This window comes from Passer domesticus, unplaced genomic scaffold (genome assembly GCF_036417665.1).
Source record: "Passer domesticus isolate bPasDom1 unplaced genomic scaffold, bPasDom1.hap1 HAP1_SCAFFOLD_60, whole genome shotgun sequence".
Taxonomy (NCBI): domain Eukaryota; kingdom Metazoa; phylum Chordata; class Aves; order Passeriformes; family Passeridae; genus Passer; species Passer domesticus.
This window is the reverse complement of record NW_026990165.1, coordinates 537,451-555,087: the sequence shown is the minus strand read 5'-3', so window position 1 is coordinate 555,087 and position 17,637 is coordinate 537,451. Positions and strand designations below refer to the sequence as shown.

General features: G+C 52.4%; 1 long non-coding RNA gene across 2 annotated transcripts; it reads right to left on the bottom strand.

The window, feature by feature from the left end:
• Nucleotides 1-125: 125 nt before the first annotated feature.
• Nucleotides 126-10,228, bottom strand: LOC135292995 (uncharacterized). 2 transcript variants are annotated; one of them, XR_010355143.1, is made up of 2 exons: nucleotides 10,102-10,228; nucleotides 126-551 (listed from the first exon to the last, which is right to left on the bottom strand). It is a non-coding gene; the product is annotated as an uncharacterized LOC135292995 (long non-coding RNA). The 2 variants fall into 2 exon arrangements; XR_010355142.1 differs by lacking the exon at nucleotides 10,102-10,228 and adding an exon at nucleotides 982-2,239.
• Between the last annotated feature and the right edge of the window lie 7,409 nt (nucleotides 10,229-17,637).

The window sequence follows — 17,637 nt, the reverse complement described above, 5'->3', positions numbered from 1 at the left end:
CCTGTGTTGGTTTGAAAAGACAGGTGTCTGCTAAGGAAGGCAGGAGCCTCTCCTAAAATGTAAAATGTAAACTCCCTCCCTCTGAATTGTTATAAATTTGAAATTAAGGGGCTCTCAGGAAAAAATATGGGAGCAGGAATAACAGTTCTTTATTAGGGAAACAAATAAAAAGATAAAATAAACAATGCAGTAAAGCAAGACAACACTGACAGAGTCAGAACACAACCTGACACCCTGCTGGTCACGGTGTTGGTAGCAGTCCAATTGGAAATATGGCTGCACTCCTCCTGGAGTGTCAGGTGCGGTTCTGTTTGAGCAGGGATCCTGTAGAAAGGTGTAGTCTTCCTCTGAAGATCCAGTGGAAGAGGCAGCAGCTGTTCCTCTGGGAAATCCAGTGGAGAAAGCCATGTTGGTGTTCCAGAATTTTTAAGATTATATCTGGTAGGAATGCTTGGTTCTCCCCTCTGGGCAGATCATCTCACAATGGGATGCTGTAGTTCTTATCAGTCATGCAGTGACATTCAATAGCCTGTTATCAGCAGATGTCTGCCCTGAGGAAGGAGTGGGTGTGGAAGAGATAAGGAAAACTTCCCACTTAACAGAAGACAACTGCCATACAGATGGCAAAGAGAATACAATCTGTTTGGCAATCCAGGACTGTCTCCTTTGTGAAACTCAGAGGCCCCAAGGAGCCAAGGGTCCATGGTGACTTTGTGGAGCCCAGTGTCATGGAGGAGGCATTGTGACACAGTGAGGGCACATGGAGCCGAGGGGCCCTGGTGACACATCAGGGCTTTGTGGGAGCACAAAGCCATTGTGACATTGCAAGGTCTCATGGAAGCACGGGGCCATTGTGACACTGCAGAAGGAAGGGGACCAAGGAGACCATTGGGACACTGTGGGGTCCCACAAAACCAAGGGAACAGGGAACAGGTCTGGCTGGCTGGGCCTCCTGGGGATCACCTGACAGGTCCAGCTGACCTTGGCATGTCGAGGGCTGCTTCTCATCTGCCCCTGAAGCACTGGGGCTCTGGGCTTTCCTTCCTATGGGAGAGAACTGTCCTTGTCCTCCAGGGGCCCATTGTCAAAACTGGGATTCCTCCTCCAAATTTCCTTATATGCAAAGATTGTTCCCAGATGAAATCTGCCAGGAGTGACAGCTCTGGCTGCCTTGGCCATCCAGGAACCACCTCTCATCTGACTTTGAAACACTGGGACCATGTGATTTTTTTTCTTATGGGAAAAAAATCCATCTCGACCAGGCACCCATGGCTAAAATTGGGCATCTGCCTCCAGCATTCCCTGTATCCAAGGATAACTCCCAGACAAAAGCTGCCAGGACTGACAAGTGTGGCTGGCCTTGGCTTCCTGAGGGCTGCTACTCATCTGCCTCTAAAACACTGGGGCTTTGTGCTTTCCTTCGTAATGAAAAGAACTCTTCTTCCTGTCCAGGTGCCCACGGCCAAAATTGAGATTCCACATCCAAAGTGCCCTATGGCCAAGGGTAGCCCCTAGACAAAAGGTGCCAGCAGAGACAGGTCTGACTGGCTTGGCCTAAGGGTGGCCACATCTCATCTTCTTCCAGAACACTTGGACTTCACACTTTTTTTCCAGTACAAAAAAACCCCCATTCATCTTGACCAGGTGCCCATGGTCAAATCTGGGATTCCATCTCAAGAGCTCCATACATCCAAGGATTTTCCCCCAATGAAAGATGCCAGGACAGACAGGTCTGGCTGCCCTTGGCCTCTTGGGGGCTGCCTCTCACCTGCTTACCAAACACATTGGGTTGGTGATTTCCTTCCAATGGAAAAGTACCATCCTTCTTCTCAAGGTGCCTGTGCACAAAATTGAGATTCTTCCTCCCAAATTCCATATATCCAAGGATTCCTCCATGACAAAAGCTGCCAGGACAAACAGGTCTGGCTGGCTTGGCCTCCCGAGAGCCACCTCTCTCCTCTTCTGCCTTTGAAACTCTTGGGCTCTGTGCTTTCCTTCCCATGGAAAAGAACCATCCTTCTTATCTACACAGAAATGGCCTAAATTTGGATTCCACCTCCCAAATTTGCTATATCCAAGGGTTGCTTTCAGACAAAAGCTACCAGGACAGAGAGGTCTGGCTGTCCTAGGCCTCTGATGGCTGCCTTTCATCTGCCCTGGAAACACCTCTGTTCTGTGCTTTCCTTCCTATGGAAAACAACTGTGCTTCTCCCCCAGGTATCCATGTCTGAAACTGGGATTCCACCTGTAAAATTCTGTATATCCAAGGGTTGCTTCCAGGCAAAATCTGCCAGTACCATCAAGCCTTGGCCTCTGGTGACTGCCCCTGCAACACTGGGGGTCGGTTCTTTCCTTCCCATGGAGATCACTGGGACACTGTGGGGACCTCACGAAAAAAAGGGGATCATTGTGGCACCACTGGAGCCCATGGAACAAAGGGGCTGTGGTGACACAGCGGGGCTTCATGCAACCCAGAGATCATTATGACTCTGTGGGACCTGATGGAACCATGGAGATCATGAGCACCCTTCATGACCTCGTGTCACCAAGGGGACATTATGACACATCAGGGCCCCATCGAACCAAGGGAACATGGAGCAGGTCTGGCTGGCTTGGCCTCCCAGGGGCCACCTGATAGGTCTGGCTGATCTTGGGATGTCAAGGGCTGCCTCTCATCAGCTCCTGGAGCACTGGGGCTCCATGCTTTCCTTGCTATGAAAAGAACCATCCCTCTTTTCAGATGCCCATTGGCAAAACTGATACTTTCCCTAAAAAATTTTCCAATATGCAAGGGCATCTCTCATGCCTTGGCCTGTGGTGGTCAGCTCTCATCTGCCCCTGAAACAATGGAGCTCTGTTCCTTCATTCCTTAGGAAAAGAACCCATTTTCATGCCCACGGCCCATGGCCAAAATTAGAATTTGGCCTCCCAAATTCTGTATATGCAAAGATTGCTCCCAGACAAAAGTAACCAGAACAGACAGGTCAGGCTGGCCCTGCCCTCTGGTGATTTTCTTAGACCATGAGCTGAATGTTTCCGTTTGAAAACACCTTGGAGAGGGCCCGGAGATCTCCCAAGGAGGGGTTCTGAAACCTTGGGCCCATGACCACTACATATGGACAAAGGAGCTCTGTGCTCTGTGCTGTTGTGGTGGTATTGCATCATGGAAGGGATGTCCGAAAAGAAGCTGCTAGCAGTTTCCTCCATGTCTGTCAAAAACACCCAATCAGTAATTAGCTTTGAGAATTGACAATCTGTTAAACCACTAAGGAAGCTGTACACGGCTCTGTGAAGACACACGTTAAAGACGAGAAAGCCTGGGAGGGTCTCTTTCCCTTCTGTCTGGCAAAGAGGTAACAAGGCTGGCCCAGCCCCTGTCTCAGCTGGGCTGGGCCGGACGGCTCCTGCCGTGGGGCCGGGCCCCTTCCCAGGGAGCCCCCCAGGCCCCATCGGCTGCCGGGCAGGGCAGGGGAGGCCGAGGCCGGGCCGGGCCATGGCTGCAGTTTCCAACACCTGGGCGCTACCGAGCCCTGCCCCGCCGCCAGCCCGGGCCCAGCCAGGATCCGCCGGGCCCCAGGAGCAGCCCCGGGCCGGGCCGGCTGGGCCAAGATTCTGCCACCCTTGGGGTTCACCCGCAGCCCCCGGGCAGGGGGAGGAGAAGCCATGGGCCCCGGCCGTGCTGCTGCTGTGCTCTGGCCTGGCTGCTGAGATCCTGGCCCTGCCCCAGCGCGGCCCATCCTGACACAGCCCCAGCGCAGCCACTGCAGAAACCTCCATGGTAAAACAGCTCTGGCCGCAAGGACCGAGCCCGGCCGGGGTCACGGAACCATCTGCAGGTCCTGGGTGAGATATTAACTCTTTCAGTGCTTCCATCCTCCCTCGAGTAAGAGAAAAGGACAAAGTGCAGGCACACAGAGGAGCAACATGAAGACACCGAGGTCAGTGAAGGGGACGTTGAGTCCCGGATGGGAGGGATGAGGAAATGCCATAACCTTGGGACTGAAATCCTCTTGTGAAGCTATAGAGAAGGATGTAATTGATACATCAGACTCTCTTTTTCCCTATAACACATTGAAAAGGATGGGAAGATGACTTGTTCAGGAAAGACCTCCATGGTAAAGGAAGCAAATGTTGAAGTAGCTGTGTTCCCATGTGAAGTTTGAACAGACAGAGCAGAGTGATGAGACCCTGTGCCCTCATAGGGAGAAGAAGAAAACCACTGTTCTCAGAGATGAAGATGATTTCAGAAATAGATGAAGAGAACATTTGCTCTTAAACAGCTCATCTTTAAACTAATACCCCATTAGTTGACATGGCCCATAAACACAACTGTGGGAAAAGCTGTCAAAAAATGGGAGGGACTTCATGATTGCAGATTTTCCAGGTGGCTGCTATTAATGGAAATTGAGAGCCACAAGAGAACTCTTTTCTTATGGAGAAGTCTCCATAGCAAGAAAGAGAGACTCCTCTCCCTACATGAACTGAAGGAAGACTACTCTAGAGAAGGTAAACTGAAAATATTAGGTTTTGTCTCTTTACATTGTCAGTAAGAAAGAAAAGGTTGTAGGGAAAGAAAAGTGTTCCAAAAGTTTTGTTCTGATTCTTATTACACTTTCTTTTAGTTAGTATTAATAAACCTTTCTTTATACCCTTTTAAAGTTTTGAGCCAACTTTGCCTTTCTCCTAATCCTGTCTCACAGCAGGAAATGAGTAAGAATATTCTAGTGAGTGCATTGGTAATTGGCCAACATTGAGCCCACCACGCTAATTGATGCATTGGCCAAGAAATCTCAAATTGGAGAGAAAAAACACTACAGAAACATTCCTGATGAACTGCATGAGAACAAAGGGAAATCAAGGCAGAGCCATGGTTTGTCAGAACTTGCCTGATTCTAATGAGCCCCATGATGAATTTGGAGATGAGCCCTGGAACCTCAGGGTCTGAGAGGAGAGTGCACAAACCTTTCCAGGAGTCCAAGCCAGAGGAAACACCCAAAGTGTCTCAAAGCATGAATGGGTCCCACTGAGGTCCACCCCCAACACAAGCTCTTAATGGACGCCATAGAGGAGAGAATTGGAGGCCAGGATGGCACAAAAAGCTTCTCAGGGACTCAGTGTGGAACAGAAAATCCAAAGAACCTAAAAACCTTGAGCATTTCAAACCACTAATGAGCCGCAAGGAATGTCAGTACAAAGCTCTCAAGGGACTCATTAAAGCAGATAATTGGGGCCATGATTGCACAAACCTCTCACAGAGTCTGTATCAAAAGGGAAGCACCAAGTACCTTAAAATAACTGAAGTACCTTGAAGCATTAATGAGCCCCACTGGATGCTGTTACTGACAAAGCCTCTCCAGGGACTAATTACAGCAGATAATTGGAGGCCATGATTGCACAAAACTCTCAGAGACTCCAAGACAAAAGCCAAACCCACAGTCCTTTGAAAAACCTGCAGTCCCTGGGAGCATTCAGGAGCCCCCAGGGCCATTGGTGAGCAAGGCTCCCCAGGGACTCCTTCCAGCAGATCCTTGAGGCCACTGGGATGTGGGCTATGGGGGGGATGCTGAGGGCAGGACAAGGGGCTGACAGTGCCCAGCCTGGCTGGGGCTGTGCCAGGAGGCCCCAGGGCCTCAGGACAAGGTGTCTCCTCCCAGCCCTTGGTGGCACAGACCCTGCTGCTGTGCCCCAGGTCACCAAGACTTGGCTTCTCTTTGCTCCCACCTGTCATCACTGCCTCCAGTTCTCTGCTCTGCCTGGGGCCTGGGGACACTTTCTCAGTTGTGTCCCTTAGAGGGACCCATTAAAAGACCAAGAAACTTTGGAGTTGGATTCTAACTTGGAGTTCTGGAGAGGTTTCTGCAGCTGCCTCTCAGGGACTGATGTTCAGGGCCTGAGCACAAAGCCCCAGAGGGTCATTCAAGTCCTTGTTCTGTGTCTGTGCTGCTGAGCTGAGCTGAGCTCCTGGCACAGAGGCAGCTCCTGGTAAGCAAGAAGAGCTTCAAAAGCACATTTCTCTTGAGGAGCAGCTCTTCTGCCAGCCCAGCAGGGCTGGGGCACTGCCTGCAGCCAGCCCGGGCACAGCCCAGAGGCACAGAGAGCTTGAATCAGTCAGGGCTGGGAAGGTGCTGAGAAGTGCCTGGGGCAGAATCACTGCCAGCCCTTGGCACAGGAACCTCTGGCTGCAGGACAATGCAGCTGCAGCTCCTGGAGCCATGTGCTAAAGCTGGAACATCCCAATGCCTGCAGACTCTGTGAGTACATTCTCAGATTCTCTCTTGTGCAGAGCAGCCAGGGGTGCCCAGGGCTGTCCTGCAGAGCAGGCTCCTGCAGCCCAGGGCGCTGTGCTGGGGCAGGGACTCTGCTGCCTGCCAGGGACAGCTCTCAGCCAGCCCTGGCAGCTGCTCCCAGCACTGGGGCACAAGATCTGAGTGGAAGGAGACAGCTGGTAAGGCTTGCAATTGTTCTCCCGGGGTGGTGAGGATGCTGCACTGTTCAGGACTGCTCCAAAAATGGCATTCAACTGCAGAACATTTACAGTTAGATGATAAAGGGAGCAGAGCAAGGAAGGGGCTGCATAGAACGAAAAATCCTGCTTTTTTAATCTAGTGGTAGGGGTTGTCTGGATAGGAAACTTCCCACAGACATTAATCTCTCAGTTAAGTTTGGGAAAAAATAAAAATATTTTTCTCAGATCTTACTAAAACATTCAGTGACAGGAATCAGCACAGGGCACCTCACAGGCAGCATCAGTGTTGCTTTTCCACCATCCTCAGGGTTGCTCTGATATTGCCATCAGAGCCTGCAGAGCCAGAGCTGCCCCTCGGCAGTGCCAGAGCTGGGAGAGGTCTGCAAAGCAGAGCTGAGCCCCCAGAGCTGGGCTGGGCTCTGGCAGCACTGGCAGGGCCCAGCCCTGGGCACAGGGAAGCAGCTGCTGGCAGAGACAGCTCCAGGCAGCAGAGCACTGGGCAGGCAGTGGGGGAAAAGTGCCCCCAAGCTGTGCTAGGATATTTAGAGTCCTCTCCAAACCTTAACTACTTCATGATTACATTTTATACAGATCCCCACGCCAAGGCACCACAAATGTCCAACAGCAGCTCCATCAGCCACTTCCTCCTGCTGGCATGGGCAGACACGTGGCAGCTGCAGCTCCTGCACTTCTGCCTCTTGCTGGGCATCTCCCTGGCTGCCCTCCTGGGCAACGGCCTCATCATCAGCGCTGCAGCCTGCGGCCACCACCTGCACACGCCCATGTTCTTCTTCCTGCTCAACCTGGCCCTCAGCCACCTGGGCTCCATCTGCACCACTGTCCCCAAAGCCATGCACAATTCCCTCTGAGACACCAGGAACATCTCCCACAAAGGATGTGCTGCACAGATCTTTTTAATTATGTTCTTCTTCTCAGCAGAGTTTTCCCTCCTGACCATCATGTGCTACGACTGCTCCATGTCCATCTGCAAACCCCTGCACTACGGGACCCTCCTGGGCAGCAGAACTTGTGCCCACATGGCAGCAGCTGCCTGGACCTCTGGCTTTCTCACTGCTCTCATGCACACAGCCAATACATTTTCTCTGCTCCTGTGCCATGGCAATGCCCTGTGCCACTTCTTCTGTGAAATCCCCCAGATCCTCAGGCTCTCCTGCTCCAAATCCTCCCTCAGGGAACTTTGGCATCTTTCTGTTACTGTGTGTTTAACTTCCAGCTGTTTTGTGTTCATTGTTTTCTCCTATGTGCAGATCTTCAGGGCCGTGCTGAGGATCCCCTCTGAGCAGGGACAGCACAAAGCCTTTTCACCTGCCTCTCTCACCTGGCTGCAGTCTCCCTGTTCTTCAGCACTGGTATATTTTCCTACATGAAGCCCCATTCCATCTCCTCCCCACCCATGGATCTGGTACTGTCAGTTCTGTACTCGTTGCCTCCAGCTCTTATTCCCCTCATCTACAGCCTGAGGAGCCAGGAGCTCAAGGCTGCAGTGTGGAGACTGATGACCGGATGGTTCCAGAAATATTCAAGTGCAGGCCAATTTCTGCAAATCACTTGTAATAAAAGTAATATTTGATACTTCTTGCTGGTTTAATTTTAAAGGTTTTCTTTCTTTTACTTTTTTTCATATTGTCCACAAAGAAATGCCATTGTCTGTGCTACTTCTCATTTTGTTTCTCTCCACCTTCCCTGTGGCCACAGAGTGTATCAATGAGGGGCTCCGCTCTCAGTGGCTTGAAACAAACTAAAGGATCTCCCAGCAAAGTTTCCTGCAGAGATGCCCTTTTGTTGCCTTCTCTGGAACTGCAGCAGCAATGTCTGTGCGCAGAGTTGGGGGCAGATCAGTGCTGGCACAGCAGCTGTGCCCAGCAGCAGCAGCACTTGGTGTTGCCAGTGCTGCTGCCGTGGCCCTGCCCCGCTGCCCTGGTGGCCCTGGTGTTGCTGCAGGGCCTGAGTGCTCTCGGGGCCGGGCACAGTCCTGGGGGTGGCAGTGCCGGGGCTGCAGCAGGGACAGGCCATGGGCACTGCTGGGGCAGCGCTGACGCCTCAGGCCAGGCCCTGGGGGCTGCAGGCTCCTTGCCCAGGCTCTCTCAAGAACATGGCCAGGCCAATGCTTAGCACAGAAAAGCCCCAGGCTGAGCAGCTCCAGGATGGCCGTGGGCAGGCTGGGGGCAAACAGCATGGCTGGGGCTCTGCAAGGGCCCTGGGGGAGACGGGAAGGAGCAGCAGAGCAGGGGCTGATCCATCCCCAGGGCGCTGCACAGCCCAGGGCAGCGTCCCAGAGCATCCTGATGGAGCTGCCAACAACATCCCCCCTCTGCAGCCCTGGCCTCTCCCCCAGCTCACAGAGGTGCCGCATCCTTGCAGGCACAGCCATGGCAGCACTGGCTCAGGAGCCCCTGTTTGCATTGCACAGAGCAGGCAGGAGCACCCCCATGCTGCTGCTGTGGGGACATGAACCTGAGGGAGCACAAATGGCATCAGCCCCTGGGGCCAGCAAGGGCTGGGGGACTCCAGGGAAACCACTCAGCTTTGTCCTGGCCTCTGCAGTCAGACAGAAAGTTTGTTCCCTTGAGCTGGGAGTTTCCTGTGCCACTGCAGACGCTGTTGCTCAGAGCCAGGGCTGCCTGACAGCCAGCCCCAAACTGCCACAAGCATTTCCTTTGGTTACCCTTTGCTTTCTTCACTCTTCCTGCCACAGATTTCTTCCTTTTGCCACCCCTGTTCCCTCCCCTGCAAACAGCCCATCCCTGTTTGCCCTTTCCTCTCTGGCCCCACTCCCCATTGCAGTTCCTGACTTGGCACCATGGGAACGTCCCTTGGGGAGCAGGATCATCCTCCAAGTGCTGCAGGAATTGTCTGCAGGCTCCTGCAGTGCCTGGTGCTGCTCCCTTGCCAGAGGCAGCCCAGGCCAGGGGGGCACATCTGGGCTGCTGTGTCTGCCTGTGGAGCTCCCTGTTCTGGGCAATGAGGAGGAGCTGCAGAGGCTCTGCAGGACTGACAGGATGGGCTTTGGGGCTGGGAGGAGAAGCTGAGGGACCTGGGCTGCTGGAGCTTCTGAGGAGGAGGCCCAGGGCTCATCCTGCAACTGCTTCAAGGGTGGTTTCAGAGAATCCCAGAATCAGCAAGGTTGGAGAAGTCCTTGGAGATCATCAAGTCCATCTGTGCCCTGACACCGCCTTGTCTCCCCTGAGCCTCCTCTTCTCCAGGATAAACAACCCCAGCTCCCTCAGCCACTCCTCACAGCAATTGTACTCCAGACCCCTCACCAGCCTTGCTGCCCTTCTCTGGACACGCTCCAGCTCCTCCATGTCCTTCCTAAATTGGGGGCCCAGAACTGGACACAGCACTCAAGGTGCTGCCCAACCAGTGCCCAGCACACGGGAAGAATCACTGCCCTGCTCCTGCTGGCCACATCATTCCTGATCCAGTTCAGGAGCCATTGGCCTTCTTGGTCACCTGGGCACACTGCTGCCTCATGTCCAGCCTGCTGTCCCTCAGTCCCTGCAGGTCCCTTTCTGCCTGGCTGCTGTCCAGCCACTCTGTCCCCAGCCTGTAGTGCTGCAGGGGTTGTTGTGGCCAAAGTGCAGAACCCAGCACTTGGACTTGTTAAATCTCACCTTGTTGGATTTGGTCCCTGGATCCAGCCTGTGCAGGGCCCTCTGCAGAGCCCTCCTACCCTCCAGTAGATCCACACTCCTGGCCAACTTGTTGTCACCACAGTTCCCTGAGGCCCCAGAGTGTCACATGGTCTCCATGATTCCATGAGGCCTCGCCGTGTCACAATGTTCCTTTGGTTCCATGGAACCCATTGGTGTCTCAAAGTCCCTTGGATCCTTGGGCCCCACAGTGTCACAATGGATCCTTGGTTCCATGAGGTCTGGGAGTGCAGCAATGCTCTCCTTGGTTCCCACTGTCTTTTATGCCTCTCACTGTCAGGCAATAGAGGGGCACCTGGTAGATGAAGGGGAATGGGAATGGGTACCTACTCAAGGAGGTAATAATAAAAATTCCTCCTGACCCCCACTCCCAGGCCAGGTGCCACTTCAGAACAGGTATGAGCCCCTGGATCTGGAGAGTCAGCCAGATGATTTAGAAGAAAATTATCTGCCCAGTGAGCCTCCCAATTATGATTCATCTGTGAGGATAACAACCTCTAACATCAAAAAGGAAAAAAAGTGTAATCATGGGGGGTGACTCCCTTCTGAGGGGAACAGAGGGCCCCAAATGTGGATTGTACCCACACTACAGAGAGGTCTGCTGCCTCCCTGGGGCTTGGGTATGGGATATCACTGAGAGACTGCCTGGGCTGATTCAGCCCTCTCATTATTAGCCACTGCTGATACTCCAGGCTGGCAGTGATGAGACTGAAAAGAGGAGTGTCAAGGCAATTAAAAGGGACTTTAGGGCACTGGGACAAGTGGTTGATAGGACAGGGGCACAGGTAGTCTTTTCCTCAGTCCCTTTGGTCTCTGAAAAAAACTGTGAAAGCCATAGGAGAGCTGACATCATCAACAAGTGGCTCAAGGTTTGGTGGTATCAGCAGAATTTTGGAATCTTTGGTCATGGGGCAACTTTTACAGCACCTGCTGGAACCAGATGGGCTCCATCTCTCTGTTAAGGGCTTTTGCTCATTACGGTTTTTAGTTCATGAACTGGTAGAACTTGTTTAGAGGGCTTTAAACTAGGTCTGAAGGGGGAAGTGGATGCAGCTGGGCTGTCCGGAAGCAGGCCCAAGGGTGGTAAGCCTGAGTTAGGGGTGAAATCAGCAGCCCAGCTGAGGTGCATGGATACCAGTGCACACAGCATGGGTAACAAACAGGAAGAGCTGGAGGCCATGGTCCAACAGCAGAGCTGTGATGTAATTCCCATCACAGAAACTTGGTGGGATGACTCACATGGCTAGAGTACTGCACTGGATGGCTACAAGTTCTTCAGAAGAGATGGGAAAGGGAGAAGGGGTGGAAGGGGTGGCCCTTTATCTTAGGGAGGCTTTGGACACCACAGGTATTGAAACTAATGAGGATGGAGTTGAATACCTGTGGGTGAGAATTAGGGGGAAGGCCAACAAGGCTGACATCCTACTGGGAGTCTGTTATCATCCACCCAGCCAGGAAGAAGAGGTAGACAACTCATTCTATAAGCAGCTAGAGAATGTTTCTGGATCATCAGCCTTTGTTCTTGTAGGTGACTTCAACTTGCTAGACATTTGCTGGGAACTTAATAAAACTGAAAAGAGGCAGTCCAGGAAATTTTTAGAGTGTGTGGAGGACAACTTTTTGTCACAGCTGGTGGGTGGGCCGACCAGGGGATGGACTATGTTAGATCTGGTTTTTTGCAGAGATGGGCTGGTGGGAGATGTGGTGGTTGGCGGCCACTTGGGGCAGAGTGATCATGAAGTTACAGAGTTCTTGGTATCTGGTGAAGTCAGGAGGAACATCAACAAGACTTTTATACTGGACTTTCAGAGGGCAGACTGTGGCCTATTTAGGAGGTTTATTCAAAGAGTTCCTTGGGAAGCAGTCCTTAAAAGCAAAGGTGTTCAGGAAAAGTGGACGTGCTTCAAAACAGAGATCTTGAGGGCATAGGAACAGACTGTCCCTGTGTGCTGAAAGATGAGGCGAAGAGGCAAACGTGCAGCCTGGATGGGCAAGGAGGTTTTCAAGGAACTTAAGAATAAAAGGAGGAGGAATCCTCTTCGGAACCAGGGTCAGGTCTCTCGGGAGAGAATGAAGAAGGAAAATTAGGGAAGCCAAATCTCAGTTTGAACTTAGAATAGTGACTTCAGTAAAGAATAATAGAAAATGATTTTACAAATATATTAACGATAAAAGGAAGCATAAGACCAACCTTGTTCTTTATTAGATGCAGGAGGGAATTTGGTAACTGCAGCTGAGGAGAAGACAGAGGTGCTTAATGCCTTTTTTGCCTCACTCTTTAGTGGGAAGATGACTTGCCTTCAGGGAAACTTCCCTCTTGGGTTGGTTGATGGTATCAGGGAGCAGAATGGGCCCCCATTATCCAGGAGAAGGCAGTCAAAGAACTGCTGAGCTGCTTGGGTATTCATAAATCCATGAGACCAGATGGGATCCCATCCCTCATCCCAGGGCGATGAGGGAGTTGGCAGATGAGCTTGCCAAGCTGCTCTCCATCATTTACCAGGAGTCCTGGCTCACAGCTGAGGTTCCAGATAACTGGAAGCTGCCCAATGTGACTCCCATTCACAACAAGGGTGGGAAGGAGGATCCAGGTAATTACAGGCCAGTCAGTCTGACCTCAGTACCCAGTGAGGAAATGGAACAGTTTATACTGAGTGTCATCAGCCAGCACTTCCAGCATGGCCAGGGTATCAGACCCAGCCAGCATGGGTTCAGGAGGGGTAGGTCGAGTTTGACCAAGCTGGTCTCCTTTTATGACCAGGTGACCCTCCTGGTGGATGCAGGAGAGGCTGTGGATGTGTCTATTTGGACTCCAGCAAGGCCTTTGGCACTGTCTCCCACAGCACACTCCTGGAGAAGCTGCAGCCCAGGGCTGGGACAGGAGCACTCTGTGCTGGGTTCAGAACTGGCTGCATGGCCGGCCCAGAGAGTGCTGGTGAGCACTGCTGCATCCAGCTGGCAGCCAGGCACCAGTGCTGTCCCTCAGGGCTCTGCGCTGGGGCCAGGGCTGTTCAATTGTTTTTATTGATGACATGGATGAGGGGATTGAGTCTTTCATTAGTAAATCTGAAGATGACACTGAGCTGGGAGCATGTGTCCGTCTGCTGGAGGGTAGGAGGGCTCTGCAGGGACACCTGGAATGGTTGGATGGATTGGCAGAGTTCAATAAGATGAAGTTTAATAACTCCACGTCCCAAGTCCTGCATTTTGGTCTCAATAACCCCCTGCAATGATAGAGGCTGGGGACATTGTGGCTGGACAGTGGCCAGGCAGAAAGGGACGTGGGGGTACTGCTTGACAGCCGGCTGAACATGAGGCAGTAGTGTGCCCTGGTGGCCAAGAAGGTCAATGGCTCCTGGCCTGGATCAGGAATGGTGTGGCCAGCAGCAGCAGGGAGGTCATTCTTCCCCTGTACTTGGCACTGGTGTACTTGGCATTCTTCCCCTGTACTGGCACCATACCTCGAGTGCTGTGTCCAGTTCTGGGTCCCCAAATTTAGGCAGGACATGGAGGGGCTGGAGCATGTCCAGAGAAGGGCAACAAGGTCGGTGAGGGTCTTGGAACACGAGTCCTGTGAGGAATGACTGAGGGAGCTGGGGTTGTTTAGACTGGATAAAAGGAGACTCAGAGTTGACCTTATGACTCTCTACAGGTTCCTGAAATGTGGTTGTAGTCAGGTGGGAGTTGATCTCTTACTCCAGGCAACTACTGACAGAACCAGAGAACACAGTCTTAAACTGCACCAAGAGAAATATAGGTTGGATATTAGGAAAAAGGGTTTTGCAGAAAGGGTGATAAAGAATTGGATTGGTTTGCCCTGGGAGGTGGTAGAGTCATCATCTTTGGATGTGTTTATAAAAGGCAGGATGTGGCATTCGGTGTCGTGGTTTAGTTGAGATGCTGTTAGGGCTGGGTTGGACTCAATGATCTTGAAGATCTCTTCCAAACCAGTAATTCTGTGATTCTGTGACTCAGTGATCCCAATAGGCCCCTGCCAGCTCAGCCCCTTCTGCAACTGTCACCTTTTGGCTCAGCCTTTGTGTCCCCTCCAGGCACTGGCAGAACTGTTGGGGACAGGGCAGGAGCAGAGCAGCCCCAGCGTTCCCCTGTCTGTGACACCCCAGCGGTGACAGCCCCAGCGTTCCCCTGTGTATGACACCCCAGCAGTGACAGCCCCAGCGTTCCCTCCCTGCAGACGCTCCAAGGGAAGCGTCCAGAGCCGCGTCCAGTCCATGGAACTGAGCGGCCACTGCCCAGCCCAGCCTGGGCTGATGTGGATTCCTCTGCACACAGCTCAGGGAAGGTCCCCCTGGCCACCTGCACAGTGCCACAGACAAGTGCCAGACACAGTTACAGAGCTCTGCCCAGAGCTGACAGGGGGAGTTGCTTAAAAAACCCAAAAAGTCAAAGAAAACTGACAAAAAATCAAACAAAACCATATGAAAACAAAAAAAGCCCATCACCCAAGGAAACAAACAACCAACCAAAACAAAAAAGCAAGCCAAAAAAAACCAAGGAACAAAAACCCCAAATCAAACAAACAAACAACAAAAAAAGAAAACAAAAAGAAAACCAAAACAAGAAAAAGATAACTCCCCTCCAGAAGAGCTGTTCCATTCTTCACTTGTCATACCTGTGTTCACACAACACCTGGGGCTGCAAAAAATGATGATTCATTGGGCACATTTGCAGGAAAAGCAGGTTTAGGAGAGGATCTCAGCAGAACTGTTCTCAGCTGAGCCAAAAAGGCCCCTTTGGCAGCTGCAGGGCCATTGGAAATTCAGAGCCTCAGCCCACAAGGCAGGAAAGGGCTCTGAGTTCCCCTCCCCTGACACCAAACCCTGTTCCCAGGCTGCTTCACACACAGGATTCTTCTGCGGGACTGCGCAAAGCTGAGAGTGTGCTCTGGCTTCTCCATGTTGCGTGTCCTAAAGCTGCCTGGGAGAAGAAAAGCCCTGACAGAGCCAACTTGGGCAGCACTTTGGCCGTGGCTGCTGGCCCTGGGCATGAGGCAGGAGGAGACAAGTGACCCTTGCAGGCCTGGGGCCTCATTGCCTCCTTGTCCCTGCTCAGCAGCCTGGCAGGGGCTGCCCCATGGTCCTGCCCATTGCACATCCCCACATCCCAGTGCCCATCCCGGGAAGAGCCCTGAGCAATGAGGGAGGGACAAGATGTGCTTGGCCAGGGGCTGGGGCTCAGGCCTTGGGCCTTTGCATTCCTGAAACACATCCAGGTTTGTTCAGCACCAGAGACACCTTTGCCTTGTTTGTCCCCAGCTGTCATCACTGCCTCCAGTGTTCTGCTCTGACTGGAAGGTGGGGACACTTTCTCAGTTGTGTCCCTGACAGGGATCTCTTCAAAGTATAAGAAACTTCAGTGTTTCAATCTAACTGAGTTCTTGAGGGTTTTGTGACACCACTGAAGGAGTTGTGACATCACAGAACTGGCTGTGACATCACAAAATAGGATATGAGGCCATTGAGCAAACTCTGCAATCATGGAGGGTGGCTCTGTGGCATCAGAGCATTGGTTGTGACATCACCAGGTGTCTGTGTAACATCATAGAGTAGGCTGTGACATCACGGAACATATTGTGACATCACAGGGCGATTTTGTGACGTCACAGTCTTCTACAACATCACAGCACTGCTGTATAACATAACAGGGTGACATCATAGACCTGACTCTGTGACATCACAGGGGCTGTGTGACATCACAGGGGCTGTGTGAGGTCACTGGGGAGGTCACTCTGCCCCAGCCCCTCTCACAGTTCCCCCAGAGCAGTCCAACACTGCTCGTGCACAGCGGGGTCCCCTGTCCCCCTGGGTGTCGCCCCCCTGGTGCCGCAGCCTCCCCCTCCCCCAGAGGATGTTCCACGAGATCAACCCCAGAGCCTGACACGGGGATGGGGGGCCGGGGCCATGGGGGGTGGGACAGGGGGACAGGGACCCCCTGGCAGTGTCCCCTATGGCCAGAGCCTGGGCCAGGACTCCTTCACCCTGTTAGGAACAAGGGCTTGAGAGTGCTGAAAAAATCCCTGCAAGGGATCAGCAGCAACCAGATTTAATATTAAGTGACAGCACCACAAAGTTCCTTGGCAAGAGTCACTCTGCTCCTGACTGGATACTTCAGGCACATCAAGGAAACAAAGCAACAACAAAACCAAATCAAATTCAGGCGTCAAACCAGAAATGAACCATGAACAGTCCCTGTGTGTGTGTGCGCGTGTGTGTGTGTGTGCATGACATAAGGACAGTGAGGACAAGGATAAAAGGAATACAGCCCAAAAGGTTAAGAGAGCTCAAAGTTAACAGGACTTAACTTATACCTTAACCTCAACTGATACCTTACACATCAGAGTTTAGCAAAAGAACAGCACTTAACAGTATTTTACCTAACTTATAATGACTTATAGGTCATTATAAGTTAGTTTAAATATGACTTAGCAATTTAACAGAGGAATAACAACAATATTTAACTTAGCTTATAACTTAACAACTTAGCAAAAGAACAACTCTTAGCAACATTTAATTTAGCTTAGACCTCGTGGCTTAACCTGACTTACAGGCCTGACTGAGTCAGCTATCCAAGACAGTCCAACCCCTCCGAGAGCAGCATTTCTGCCACATTTCCCCAGCACAGGCACTCCTGTGTGCACACAGACACAAAGAGTCAGTGCAAGGCACCTGTGACAAATTCCCCTGAGGGCAGGAAATGCTCCCTGTGGATGCTTTGGCATCTCCCCAGCCGGTGAAGGGTTGAGCCTGGAGGAGTGGGGGGATCGGCCCAGGCTCCCTCGTTGTTCAGGGATCCTGGAGTGCAGCAAACAGGAGAGTTCCTGGCTGGGAGAGGCCTCACTCAGAGGGAGTCACTGGCCCAGGAGAGCTCCAAGGGGCTCCTTTTGGAGTGCTGTTTGTAGGGCCCCAAGAGAGGGGCTGCAGTCACAGCAATGGTTCATCCTGGCCGCACTTGGCATCAACAGCTTTCTTTGGCACTGTGAGAACAGGGATGTTGTGCCACTGAGGGAACACAAACCGTTCCCAGGGCTGCTCCTCCAGAAACCAGGAGCTGTTTGGGAAGCAGCAGAGCCTGGAGCAGACAGTGTTTGTGCTGAGCTGCAGAGGAGCTGAGCCCAGGGGCTGTTGGCCAAGGTCGAGGCCCAAGGAGCATTTCTGAGCTGGCAGGACGGCCTGAGAAGGGGAGGGGGGAATGCAGCAGCACAGGGCCCATGGAACCAAGGGACCATGGTGACACTGTGGGGCCCTGTGAGACCAAGGGACCATTGTGACACTGAGGGGGTCTCATGGAATCATGGAGAGCACTGTGATGTTGATCGTGGAGAGCACTGTGACATTGCTGAGCCTCATGGAACCAAGGGGACAGTACTGACACTGTGTGGCTCCATGGAATGTAGGGATCATTGTGACACTGTGTGGCCCCATCAAACCAAGGGTCCCTTGTGACACCACAGGGCCTTATGGAACTGTGGAGACCATT